The sequence below is a fragment of the Arvicola amphibius genome, chromosome 17 (genome assembly GCF_903992535.2).
Source record: "Arvicola amphibius chromosome 17, mArvAmp1.2, whole genome shotgun sequence".
Classification (NCBI taxonomy): domain Eukaryota; kingdom Metazoa; phylum Chordata; class Mammalia; order Rodentia; family Cricetidae; genus Arvicola; species Arvicola amphibius.
This window is the reverse complement of record NC_052063.2, coordinates 40687653-40702668: the sequence shown is the minus strand read 5'-3', so window position 1 is coordinate 40702668 and position 15016 is coordinate 40687653.

Below are 15016 nucleotides of genomic sequence, written 5' to 3'. Positions count from 1 at the left end.
AACCTCTGACACCCACAAGCATACTCGCAGATATTGACAGGCACTCCACGCATGTTCACACACACACATAAACTCATATGTACACTCATACAAAAGTGAACTTCCGTTAACCCTACAGTTGTATATGCCTACGTGTTTTTTGGACAGTGATCTCATGATCATATAGATGATTTCTCTTTTTTCTTTTATTTTAAAGATTTATTCATTATGTATATAGTGTTCTGTCTGCATGTACACCTGCATTCTAGAAGAGGATGCCAGATCTCACTACAAACGGTTGTGAGCCACCTTGTTGTTTGTTGGGAATTAACTCAGGACCTCTGGAAGAGCAGTCAGTGGTCTTAACCACTGAGCCATCTCTCCAGCCCCTAATCATATATGATTTCTATAGTTAGTGAAACAGGGAACAAAGGTTGGGAATGATTTTGAATATTATTTCCGACAAAGTTAGGTGAAAAAAATCTATGATCGCAGTCAAAATTACTATTTCCACAGGATCTTTTGTGGTAGCAACGCAAGCCATCCAATACGGGTGATACAGAAGGCCAGGCTTGTAGTAGGTCAAGGCTGTGGTCCAACGGACGTTCTCTTATGGCTAAGATTTCATTGCTTAAAGGGTATCAACATGTTTTTAAAAACTCCTCACATTACGCTAGAAAGATTTTATTCTGGCTTCCGCCATGGTCACCTGATGTGTCAGGGGCACGGTAAGAAAGCAAAGACGTCAAGAATGTTTCATCAGTGATGATTTAGAGAAGGGACACATTTAAGGGAATTAACAAAATCAGCGTGCTGGTTGCTCCGGGCTGAATTTTCTTGCTGGTAGGACTAAATGAAAATCAGAAGCCAAAGCTTTCAGGTCCAATTCACGCTGACAACGTAAAAAGTCTGCCAGGATGAAGGGCTGAGTCACTCCCGATGCCAGCTACAGCTGTGTTTTTCATATTTATGATATATTTCTTGATTCCAGGGCTACAAAATCACTCCTCTGCTGGAGCAGTGTTCTTAGCTCTTCTCCGTCTCTCTCCCTTTCTCTGCTTCATTCCAAGGAACTGATTGCTGGGCGGTTAGAGCATCTTCGTGTCACACGAGGTTCAGAAATGTCCTAATTTAGCCCGATGTCAATGTTCTGAGGTAAAACATTCTGAAGAGGACTCAATCGATGAGTGGCAATTCTTCTACCTCATGAAGCCATCAAGCACAAGTGATCTGAGAAAAGAACATAGAACAATTATGACAAAATGAATGTGGGGAAAATCTATAACATTAAAGGATAGGTTTAGTGGCTGTTGGTGGGAGAGTTGATTCAACCACTGTGTATGGTATGGGAGGTACAGGAGTTTACAGATTAAAAGTTCAGTGTGTCCCAAAAGCATAGTGCTGCAAGTGCCAGCGGAATCACCAGAGTCACGGTGGCCACGACTGGGGGAAAAGATTCAGTTCTTCTGCACAGCACTTTTATGCTGTCTGCATCAAGACCTGTAGTTCAAAGAAGCAGACATTCACGTAGTAACTGTTCCTGGCTAGGGTCTTGGTCACCTGTATGCCACATATAATTTTTATGAAGTGTTCTGTCCCTCAGCATCTCTCCCAAGAATTTTTAGTATTAAGTATTCATGGAAAAAATGAACAATGACTTATGAAAAGGGCTAGTAATGAGTAATGAAAAGATAAGCCCATGAAGATCCAACCACAGACTGCAAACCAGTCATGACCTAATGCCTTCAGGTTTACAGTGAAGCAATTCTGGTGAAAGCCAAGGGAATATCTTCCTTAGACTTCCCAGTATGACTCCAGGAGGCAATGTGTGTTATTCACTTCTTAACAGTCTGAAAATCAAATGGGAAGTCTAAAAAGAGATATTACAAGCACAGAGTTTGAGTATCAAAACTTCCAATTTTCTCATGCGTGGGAAACCCTGACTTGATCTGTATCTTGCTAGACAATTTGTTGCATGAAATGTTTGCCAATGCCCCTGGGCTTCTGTTAGAAGATGCTGTTCATGGCCTGTGTTACCCCAGAGGGTAACAGGAACCAAGCATATTGAAACCAAAGAGCCATGTTGAGTCCACTCTGTCCCTCACTGGCCCTGGGATTCCTGTCCCTGTCCCTTGCTAGACACCACAGCAGGAGAGCTAACCCTGCCTCCCATGGGAGAGAAGCCTTCCACCCCCTGCACGCCACAGAAATGGCTCCACCCCCCACCACTGGTATGAGAAAGCTGGCCTCATGGCATGGGCCTAGGAAAGCTGGTTCTGTCCCTCACCTGAGGGGGCAGTCCCAGTGGTCCAGGCCAATCAGCTCAGCTACCACCTAGACCCACATCGTGGACCTTGGTTTGGCCCACCCTAGTATCTACCCCATCTATGACCTGCTGGAGTGTGTGGAGGGACTGGTCCCATGGAACAATCACTGTAGGATCCCTATGACTCAAGGCAATAGCAGGATATCAGAGAGGAGTTTCAGTGAGGACCCAGTGATGATGGTGTATCAGAAACCAGAGACTTTGGACCAGACCAGTGACTCACTGCAATGGACATTTTGCTGATGGGGATAATTGGACAAATGGGTGTACTGCATGGCACATCGCAGCTCCCAGTGCCACTAGGATGAAGGAAGAGGTGTTGGAAAGATGGAGGAACAAGGTGGAATGGTTCTTTGTTTGTTTCATTTTTAATTAATGTTTTGGGGAGGCATGCTGCAGGGGTGAGGGGCAGATATGGAGGAACTGGGAGAGAAGCAGGATTGGGACCTAATCCATAAACAATTGTGTTTTAAAATATTCTCTAGATTACATCAAAAAAAAAGAAGAAAGAAAGAAAGAAAGAAAGAAAGAAAGAAAGAAAGAAAGAAAGAAAGAAAGAAAAGAAAAGAAGATGCTGAGTTTCATGACATATTTCTAGACATGGAGAGTTTTTCTTGAGAGGAATTCACTCTGTTTTTTTTAAAAATTCCTTACTAGTTCATAAAGAATTATTCCATTGTAGCATTTCAAACAAATGTTTGTCGTGTTTCTTTCTGCCTCTTCTTCTGTGTTCCCCCACCTTGTGCTCTATCACCCCAATATCCTCCTATCAACTTTCACTCACATGTGACTATTGCCTCCCTGCTTCTGTATACTTCTTCCTTCCTCATGGAAGCCTACCAATACTCATTCTCACAAACCATTATTTAAGTACATCAAACATTAAAAGTTAGGATTTGCATAGGAGAGAGAAATGTGATTTTGGTCTGAGCCCAGGTCACCTCACTGTGAGGCCTACAGAGAAGAGAATACAGGAAGAGGGTCAATTTTGAAGAAAAGAAGGTAATGGTATATCTGCTTTTTGGTAGTCAGGATCTGAGGTGCCCAAAGGATGTGTAAGTGGATATGTCAAGCAGGTCCTTTAGACTGCACTCCTGCACTTGGTGATCTAAGAAAGGTGTGTGGCGGCTGCAGGTGTTGGGTAGGTGCTGGAGAAACATCACTTCTAAGTGGTTGTCAGGATGAAGAGCCCATGCAGTGACTTGAGAAGATGTAGCTCCAGACTACAGAAGCACAGAAACCAAACACAGTATTGCAAGAGAAAAGTGACAGCTAGAAACTTCTAGAGGTCAAAAAAAGCAAAGGCTAAAAGCAATGCCTTATATTTCCAAACACCAAAGATCGATTTCTAGGGGCAGGGCCTATGAGATTTCCCCTCTATGTTAGTGTGTCTACAGATGTTGCCATTGCTTGGGTCTTGTGTATGCAGTCATTTCCATAAGACATGGTCCCACAACTGACTTTGGGTACTCTACCTCTTTAAGTATTTCTGTCCCCCGTCCCTTGATGTTTCCTGAGCCTTGGGTATAGGAGCTGTGTTGAGCATATATCTCTTTGAGCTGGGCACCCAAGATCTGTTCATTTATGCACTGTGTCCAGCTGTGGTTTTCTGTAACAGTTTCTATTTTCTGTAAAGAGAAGCCCTTTTGCCGAGAGTGAGAGCTACACTTACCTACTGGTTTAAAGGTAGGTTCTAGAATGCCAAAGGAACCTTAGGATATTATGCTGGTCTAGTAAAGCGGCATTATTAGGGTCTCTTCGAACAGTCATGACCTCTCTAGCCCTGGAAAGTTGGCTAGGTTTCTGGTACCAGGTATGGCTTCCCTCCTGTTGAGTGAGGCTTGAGTCGAATCAGAGAGCTGTTGGTTATTGACGTGACATAAGTGCCAATCTTTCTCCTTTAAGGCTCTCTTGCAGCTTTCCAATATGGTGGTAACCCCCGAAATCATGAACCACCAGCAGTGAAAATGGACCCAGCATGTTGCATCTGTCTGTCTATGTGATAATAGCACAGGGAAGAGGCATCCTAGTAACTTGGTTTTAAAATGTTGGGTTTCATTAAGCCTCTACTTCTACAATTTTATGGTTGGAGATCAGCACTGTATTAAAGGGTCTCAACATTAGAAGATTGAGAACCACTGTGCCATTGCTCAGAATTCAACTTCTTAGTCCCATCAAATCCGTGTGTACTGGGTTTTACTGTTCCCATTCTGCAGACAGAGGCTTAATGAAACCCAACTTTTAAAAATCAAGTTAGTAGGATGCCTCTTCCCTTTGTTATTATTCATACTTAAAAACAAAAAAATGTTGCTGAAGTGTTGCGAAGGTTCTCACACAGCTTCCCTGACAGTTTTCTGATATTTCTTCAATTGAGCACTGTTCTATGTTCTTCACCTAAGTGAAGTCTTTGCATGTCATGCTTCTCTGAAAGAAAGTGAACTTCAGAATTCTTTACCTGCAGATGCTCTAAGCAATTAGGATAATTATTATCATTGCCACTACCATTATCCCTGGTAATATCACACTGTCAAGTTTACTCAGACACCTATAAAACATCAAAAAAAAGCACTCACCAGACAACTTTAAGAAAAAAAAAAAAAAACGATCTTACAAGCAAAAGTATGTCTATGTGCCACAATCTCCAGGGTTCAGAAAGGCATATGTTTATCCCTCGAGCATTCCCGTCTCTTGTATAGTTACTGACATTCCAATTTCAGTGAGCAGTAGTGAGGTCTTCCATGCACCAAAAGAACTGAAAGTTAAAGGATACACTCCCCTTTAAAGAGACAGTTTTGAGGAATAAAATGAACCCTAAGATATAAATTACTGTGCTGATTCAATTAGGATAGAAAAGGACAGAGAAAAGATGTGAATTTATGTCTGAGGAATTAGCAGACATAGGGCCTCAGAAAGAGCGGATGAGAAGCACAGGTGACCGTCATGTGCCTCTTCATGCCTTAGAATGCTCCCTGCGCTCACAGTCCATCTTCCCACCCCTCTGAAAAGAGAAGGTAGCATGTTCTTTAATTCCGAAATAATAGATACAGTTTTCTTTAGACGCTTGTCTCTCGCTTCCAGCTCTAGATCTATTATGCAGTTCCTCACTTGTTGACACATAGTTCATCATGTTTATCTTTATTAATGGTTTTAAATTATAAATGTCTGAGCCCGAGATCTAGCTGCCTTGCTTACTACAGCAGAACGCAATTGGTACATAATCTTCTAAACAAATAACAAATACCATCTGATGTGGCTTGTGAAAATTCAAAGTGTTTGTCCCTTGGTTGCCTCTCTAGGGTCTAGATGTAATATTGTCATTAAAATCTCCTTGGAATAAGGGTGCTGGAAAAAAAAAAAAACAAGGAAAGAGGAAGAAGAAAGAGGCTATGAAAGATCCCAGATGGTTGAGACAAGTGCTGCCGTGACCCAGATTCATTCTGAGTAGGAGACACAGGATTTTCAAAATTATTTTAATCTTTGAGCTGACAAGAGATGGATGGACTTTGTCTACAGAAAGCATCTTCTCTTCCTAGGATCTTGGATGCTGATATTTTGTATATTACTTATGAATAGTGAACAGCTTTGTTTATTCTTTTGACTTTCTTTTTCCTGGTGATCAATGCAATTTTTTTTTCATCTGAATGTCCCTGAATGAAAGTCACTTGACTATGGCAAGAAATGAGTTTTTGAGTAGAATATATTAAAATAGTGTTTCTACAGTCTTAAAAGCCTAGTGACACCTTTGTGGAAGAGCAACCTTAGATTTCTGACAAACTCCGCGGGCTGGGTACCAACACGGTCACATCAAAGTGAACGGTTTGATGAGAGTAAGATAGAAGATGCCACGAGCTTGCTAAGACACAAAGTAAAAATGGTCCTAATACAATCTGCAAGGAAAAGTCACACAGTGGCCTTGATTTGAAGCATCCTAGCAACCCATTCTTCATTTCCTTTCTCCTTTCTCCTTCATTCATTCTGTTTTCTTAGGTTGGTAACTTTTAGGTTAGTCTTGTATTAATTAGTATCAGAATTAACCTTTGTTGAAAGAGGTAAATGGTTTAAGGTCATTTAATAAAATGTCAGAGCGCAAACATTCATAAATTTAAAATTAATCCATTGCCATTTGGTACATTTTAGAGGACAGGTGTATACATGTTTTTGAGTTAATAACCTTAGGGTAAATAAAGCCTGTTTCAATGAGTGAAGAGCAGGAGGTATGTATTTAGGGATTCATATCAAATATAATACCTGACCATTTCTCAAATTTCAGCCTTATTTTAAATTAGAAATTAAGTTATTGACTATTTCATGGACCAATATTGTAGCTTAATTAATACACTCAGGAAAAGAACAGGAGCTTATATAATTGACTAAAGCATCAATTAGCACCACTGAATTTAGCACAGAATCTGGAGATCAAATTATACGGTGAATCTGAAATGCAGGCATGAGGATAAGTGACATGTGACAAGAAGCATAATTGGCTAAGGCTCACAGTATTTCTGATCACAAAACAGAAAAAAATAAGATATGAGAAAAGATAAAAATCCAGAAAGTCATTTGAACCGTCTACAGAATACAATTACTTTGGAAAGGAAATATTGTATTTAAAATACTGGAAGATAAATTCATGGCTTGAACATCTGTGGGTTATTCCTAGAAGATACCACAAATTTATTAGTATTCATGATATCTGAAAACCCAGAGATTAATTACATGAAATTATTACAAAGAGAAAACTTGTGGTTTTACTCTCTGTCAGTGAACAAAAAATATGGTTCGGCTGGATCGCTTCAAGATCTCCCACAAACTGAAAGAGACATAGCCTTCTCTCTCTCAATATTCTTATACTGTTCCAGCACCAGTCTCTACCTCTGTATAAAGAAAATACAAGTGTGGAGATGGTCTACAGTGGTGGTTCCCGGCCTATGGCGTCATAACCCCTTTGGAGGACCAAATGACCCTTTCACAAGGGTTGCCTGAGATGATCCTGAATATCAGATATATACACTATAATTCAAAACAGTGGCAACATTACTTGAAGTAGCAACGAAACTATTTTATGGTTGGAGGTGGCCACAGCATGAGGAACTGTATCAAATGGTCACAACATGAGGATGGTTGAGAACACTGGTCTACAGTCTCCACCCATTAGAGCTGACACAACATTTTCTTCATAGGATTGAAGCTGCAGTCAGACCAAATCCTTGACTTTTACCATGAGTCTTAAAAATGAAATTATTTCCATGTTACCTATTTTCCAATAAAGGAAAGAGCTTAAATTATCGAACCTATTCCACTTAAACTTCACAGCCCAATGAGAAGGAGAGTTCCTGAATGAGAGGTTCCACACTTCCCTAGGTCAGCAGTGAGTAAACCAGGGAGGGGCGGGGGCACCCTACTGTCCATGGTCCTGACTCCCTATGCTCCACATTCTCATCCTCTTGCTGTCTTTTCCATGTTTCCCTTCTAAATATCAACCATCTTCATTTTAGAGGTCTTCAGAATGCTGAACTCCTACCTGCTGTTTCAAAATACCGGAAGACCTTTTCATGGACAACGACGCTATAGGAAATCAGATAGGAGGGAACCTAGACCCCAACACTTGATTTAAGGGAATGTGATGTATTGAGAATTTTGGGGAAATTTAAGATAATTCTTTTTTTTCTCATAATGATATACTAATTTACTTCCACCCTAAATTTTTTTTGTCAAATTCATCTTCTTGGTTATAAAAAACATTCATGGCTTATTATTGCTGAACCCCAGACTTTAGGCTTGATTAGTTATGAGGCAGGACAACACATGTGTGGAATCAACATCTATATAAAACTTTTATAACAATAGCATGGCCAGTACTTATCACAGTATGCTCGGAATCTATAATAAATCCTGACAAAAGGCAAGCCCGCTGAATCTTAGCATGATTTAAAGACTACCTAAATGGCTTGGTTTATTTTTAAAATAAAGCACAGAGGAAATGTAAGAACAATTTCCAGTTATATAAGAACATCCAATTATCCTAGGAAATTAATATCTGTCATTTATAAGTTTTATATATTTATTTCATTTATGAGTTTTATATGTTTATTTGAGACAGGGTATCCTATAGCCCATGATGACCTTGAACTCAAATATGTAGCTGAGGCTAACTTAAAAATGATTAATTAATTGATTTTTTTAAATTTAAAGAGTCAGGTTTCGTGATGACATTTATTCTTCAAACAAAATCTGCCTTCTTTTATTTATCTCTCTCCTTTCCTCAATCCTTCCCTTATTTGTGCTCTCCTGAGCCTAATAGCTTGGTCATCCTGCTTCCTCTTCCCTAGTGCTGGGATTACAAACCCAAAGTGCCACACTTCTCTTTATAAGTCTTCTTTTGAAGTAATAAATCCTCAAAACCTCTGATATTCATGTAATAAATATGATGATCCATGATCAGACATTATTTTTTTAATTCTGAAGATTTACATTATTATTAAAACATTATAAATCATGGAGCTGATTTTTCAAAACCATTTTTAAGAATCCAGTAAATTGAATCTTAAATAATGCACCTTCTGACCTGCTTAGTATTCAAAACCCAGAACTGAAATTCTGCCACCCACTCTGCAGCCTATTGATTTGAGAACTACAGCTGCAGAAATTAAACTGTATTGTTAGCACAGAGCTTTCAGCTGAGGAAGCAATTTGAGATTGGTTTCTTCCCTAGCCCAGTGGAGTATTAAGTAAATATGTGCCTGCAAGAGTCTTGGGCAGATTATTACCCAAAGTGGCGTGTGCAACTTTGCAGATGCAGCTCCGAGGAACTAAAGGTTCCTTAGGTGAGGCTCCTTCCTACCCAATGGGTAAAGGTTCTTATGAAACCGAGTGCACAGTTACCCCACAGCCCCAGGAGTGCACCCAAGCTAGACTGCTTTTTGATGTCTAAGATACTTTCTTATCTGGTGCTCTAGACAAGGGCTGCATAGCAATGAAATGGCCATAGTCCCTGTCCCCAATGAACACCTGATCCAAAAGGAAGACAGAGTAACATGGGATCAAAGTAACATGGGATGTATGTGAGATTTTCATGGTGTGTGATGAAAAGCATCCCTCCATGTCTATGTATGTAGCAGGGGTTGTTTTAAGAAGGGGGAAGGCATCCCGAAGGAAATCAAGTAGCGATTGATGAGAACAAGATTTTTGCTTTATTTTTTTAATAGTAGGTTCAATTTCCTGGTTCAAGAAATAGCTCCTATTCTCTAAAAATAATAAAATAATTTTCCTCCTGCTGGCATAAACACTATCTGAAGTGGCGGAAATAATAACCCATCATTTTATAGACATTCTGAAAGATGAGAGGAAAGATGATGGATAGAAGGATATTATATAGAGCTGTGTATTTTTAGTAAAAATATCAGTCAAGATATCACCTATTTTGATTTCAGATCTATAGACAAATATTTTAGAATGTCTTGAAAATAAAAACAATGTATTTTCATGAATTCTTTATTTTCTCTAGAATATTATGCCTTTCAAAGCTATACTTTGAAATAGGAAGAAGAAAAACTATAGAAATTTGTCTCAGAAATCAATAAAACTTGGCTTACTTTGATGGTGTGCCTATTTAAGCTTACATCTGAATTCAATCGGACTTGGTTTCTTCATAGAGGAAACCATAGCAGCTATTCTAAACAAAGATAAATTTCTACCCCAAACTCCTCAAGCTGTGAAGCTACCCACTGTGATGCTCTTTTGTTATGAAAAGGGTTTTGAGTGGATCTATTTGTAAAAACCATTTCTATCAATTGAGTGCGACGAATGAGAAAAGCCAGAGTGTGCTGTGCACTGTATCTGTTTAACACTAAGAGACCATCTACAACTTTACCATGTCATCAAAAGAAAGGAAAAGCCAATGTGGAAGGTTCAAGTAGGTTTGAGAAGATGTGGTGCTACAGAAGCAGATCTGAAAATTGGAAATGGGAGAAAGGAAAGACACTGTTGTCACAAGTTGGAAACAACACTGTGAAGGGCAGTGACACTCAGGTGCTTCTCTGTGGCCTAAACAACAAATCAAACCTCCAAAGATGAAGTTTTCAGAAACATTTGCCTGTAATTCAGTGTACCCACCCTCCAGCCACCACATCAAAAGAATGGCTGCTCTGCAATTATCATTTGCTTTCAATCATGTGGCTTTAGTCATGATGATAGTCTTGCATCATTTCATGACATCTCCATGCCAACCTGATGCTAAGCTCTATCAGCTTCTCTCATGGAATACGAATCATAGGGTGTGGCTTTATTTTACCTGTTTGTAAACAAGCAAACACATGAACTGTGATTTGCTTTCCATTTTCTCATGCTTCACTGTGAAATAATATACTTTCCCAATAGCCCTGATTTTACCAAAGAGCAAGCTGCAGATCAGGACTGAGAGTTCAGTCATCATCCTGTGTGTGACATTTAACTTACTTGAAGTCTCTCTGTCCACAGTAAGAATATGCCTATTTCAAACGGCTATTATGAAAATGAATTATTAGAAGTGATATTTCTCAAAATGATGTTTTCTAGCTACATCCATTTGACTGCAAAATTCAAGATGTCGTCATTCTTTTCTGCTGTGTAGTACTCCATTGTGTAAATGTACCACATTTTCCTTATCCATTTTTTAGTCGAGGGACATTTAGATTGTTTCCAAGTTCTGGCTATGACAAATAATGTTGCTATGCACATAGTTGAGCACATGTCCTTGTTACCACAATGACTGAGCATTCTTTGATTATATACCCAAAAGTGCTATTATTGGGTCTTGAGGAAGGTTGTTTCTTAATTTTGTGAGAAATCGTCATACTGACATCCAAAGGGTCTGTACCAGCTTGCATCCCCACCAGCAATTCAGGATATTCTCTTTATCCCACAACCTCTCCAGCATAAGTTGTCCTCAGTGTTTTTGAACCCAGACCCAGAAAGACAATTATCACATGTACTTACTCATAAGTGGTTTTTAAACCTAAAGTAAAGAAAACCAGCCTACAATTCATAATCCCAGAGAACCTAGACAACATTGAGGACCCTAAGAGAGACATACATGGATCTAATCTACAAGGGATGTAGAAAAAGACAAGATCTCCTGAGTAAATTGGGAGCATGGGGACCTTGGAGGAGAATTGAAGGAGAGGGGAGGAGCAGAGAGAGGAACAGATAAAAATGTAAAGCTCAATAATAATCAATACAATTTTAAAAAAAGAAGTGATATTAAATTCCTTGGCATGGAACAGATACTCTATGAAGGCTAACTATCCATAATCCTCCCTAAATCAGCCTACAGTGAACCTGTGGACCAAGATCTGCTGGAGGATATTAGGTGAAAATATTATAAAAGTGGTCTTGGGATGCTGAAGAAGATGGGGCCAATGGTGCAATGCATCATTAAGATGATCATCTTGAAGGGTAACATTGTAATTATATGCCACTCCCCTACCCACCAAGTATCCCTTCATCTGGTGAGATTTCATGGCTTTGAGTGGCACCAGCTTAACAATAGCTCCATGGAGGAGTATTGCACACAGAACTGGAATCAAGCATACTTTCAGACCTGTTGTACAGCAGAGGAAGTTTGGCTGTGACTTTGAGATGAGCCATGTGCTCATTCTGGGCTTGCACATCAAAAAGCGAACCTGACAATATGTAGCACCACGAGGTGGCTTATAGGGAAGATTCCTAACCTGTGTCCATCTTGGAGAGGAAAGCTATAGCGTCTGCCTGAGGCGTCTGCCTCACTGCCTTCTTCCCAGCATTCTGTTCTGTCTACTCCATCCACCTAATTTTCTGTCCTATCAAAGGGCCAAGGCAGTTTCTTTATTAACCAATGAAAGTAACACATAGACAGAAGACCCTCCTCCATCAATTCTCCTTTTTCTATTTAAACAAAAAAGAAAGGCTTTAACTTTAACATAGTAAAATTACATATAACAAAACAGTTATCAAAGAATTACAGCTACAATATTTATATCTATTTTATCTTTTATCATAACAATGGAAAACTATAACTATAACTATCTATCTATTCTTCAACTCCATCAAAGACTCCAGAAGGATATAATGTTACCTAAGTAAACAAGAAATAAGCAACTCTAGAAATGACAGAGACATCTCGCTGCCTGGACAGTCACCCAAAGTTCCTCTGTACCGCTGGGGCATCCATCTTTGGCCTAAAGGCCCATAGTATCCAGCAGACATTTCCATGAAGCAGGAAATTCCAAAGACAGTTCAATTACTTTCTGCTGTGTCCTGCAGAATGTCTCGCAGACACTTTCATGAATCAGGAACCCCGAAAGACCATCTCACCTTTAGGCAAGTTCAGCAGTCCTCTCTCTGTGGGTTCTTTGTGTCCAGTTTATGCAACAGTACAGGCAAGAACAGTTTCTTGCCCAAATGGCCATCAAACTCCATAAGGAGCCTCTTTGATGCCCATCTTCCTCTTGAAGTAGATTGGTGCTGCCAGGAGTAGACATGTCTCATTGTCATGAAAAAGCCTAAATTATTAAAACATTTTAAATACCATATTCTGCAGTCTTTGAAAGGTATGAAGAATGCCTATCTGAAATATATCTATGCACATCTAGAAAATCTAACTAACATGACTACAAGCTTGACTATTGTCGATGATTATCCATTAACAACCTATATTTCCTAATTATACATTACATTTTTAAATGAACTATACCATCACAATACCTTAATCAAGAGCAGAAATACAAATACATATAACAAAATTGACCTTAAAATCCATACCAATACAAATTATTCAAATCTATATCATATCCCCCTTTAAATGTAAAAGAACATTTATAAACAATATTTGGGAATATGGGTGAAGTTATTTCTCTCCAAGCTGCTTCATGCTGAATGGGGGCACTGTTATTTAGGTCTTTCATGGTATAATTTGTCTGCTAGGTTCATCTCAGTTGGCAGTTGAATGAAGTAATTTTCTGAAGGTGCTCACAGCAACCTTTCAGAAGGGCGTGGTCTATCATACCATATTGGGATAGAAGCAATCCACACGGTCTCATCCTCTGTGAAAACAAAAGAAGACCCTCTCCAAAGCATCATATCCTTACACCCAATTTTGGAAGCCATGATTCCCTTATGATATCCATTCTTGTTTAGCTTGGCAGCCCATATAATGAAATGTCTCTCTGTACTTAGCTCCTTCACAGTCAAAAAATTTAAAGAAAACACAATAATACAAAGAATCCGGACTCTCTGTGAATTTTCTGTCTTTACATGGCTTATTTTTACTCTATCTCTTTACCTTTCACTTTACTTTATTATGTCTCTTTAAAGACTTTAACCTTTTTCTTATTCTCTATACTCTTTTTCTTCTCTCTCCCAAGCCTACATATGTCTGTCTAACACTATGACCCATTTAGAGGTCTTTTGTCTGAATCTGTCCTATTGTGAATCTGTAATTCTTTTACTGTCCAGAAACATGTTTGATTTGTGCCTTTAAATCGCTAAGCACTTAAGAACTAAACTGTGACATTCCTAGGTCAAAAACAGGTACTGCCATCTTGCCCCACCCAGTCCAACATGGCGGAGCCGCTCGTGCCTCTGATCCTTGCACATTGCACCACAAGCATGGCGGCGCTGATTGTGCCTCTGAGCTGCAGCACGCAATGTCCCCCTTTTAGGCACACAGCAAGTCTAGTTGCCATCAAACAAATCGTAGCACTTTACACCAAATGCTCCATTCAAAAGCTTTGTCTCCCACAGGGGCCAGACGGAGATTGCAATGGTGATACAGCCCAGACACAGGTATTTCAAAACCGCCACTTTCTAGTAGACCTGATCCCAATGCCTCCCCAGGCAGGAAGAGCCGAGCCACGGGCATGGTCTCAGCTACTTTATTCCTGACCCCAAATGGGCACACAAATGTCCGGGCCCAGAAATGCTCCATAGCTGGAGTTCGCATTGGCTGCAGGGCCCAGGAAGCTGCGTTTTAAAAGGTGCGGCTTTTTTTTCTGCCCTTATTGCTGAAACAGGACATCTCTCTACAGCACGCTCTAGCAAACAGCAAAAAGCTGTGTTAAACTCTCTCATTCTCCTTTTTAAGCTCTCTCAGGTTTTACATGGATCCAGCTTACGATGCTGAGGCGCCAAGTGTAGAAGGAGCAGTGGGCCTGCTTTTCGTCCTGCCTGGCTCCCGGCCACCTGGCTCGCTTATACCCCGAAATAACAACACACAAATTGTATTCTTTTAAACACTGCCTGGCCTGTTAGTTTCAGCCTCTTATTGGCTAACTCTCACATCTTGACTAACCCATTTCTAATAATGTGTGTAGCACCACGAGGTAGTGGCTTATAGGGAAGATTCTTAACCTGCGTCCATTGAAGAGGAGAGTTACGGCATCTGCCTCACTACCTTCTTCCCAGCATTCTGTTCTGTCTACTCCACCCACCTAATGTTCTATCCTATCAAAGGGCCAAAGAAGTTTCTTTATTAACCAATAAAAGTAACACATAGACAGATGATCCTCCTCCATCACCAATAGCCATATGACCAGCCATGAGAGTATAAGAGATAACAGAACATGGTAGGAAAAGACTTCAGAGATGGAGAGAACAGTATCCTGAAGACATCTCTTTGGTCCATGTTGAAACCAATATGATCCTGCACCCCCAATCAACAGGAGTAGCCTAGAAAACTACCCCCACATTTCCAAAATT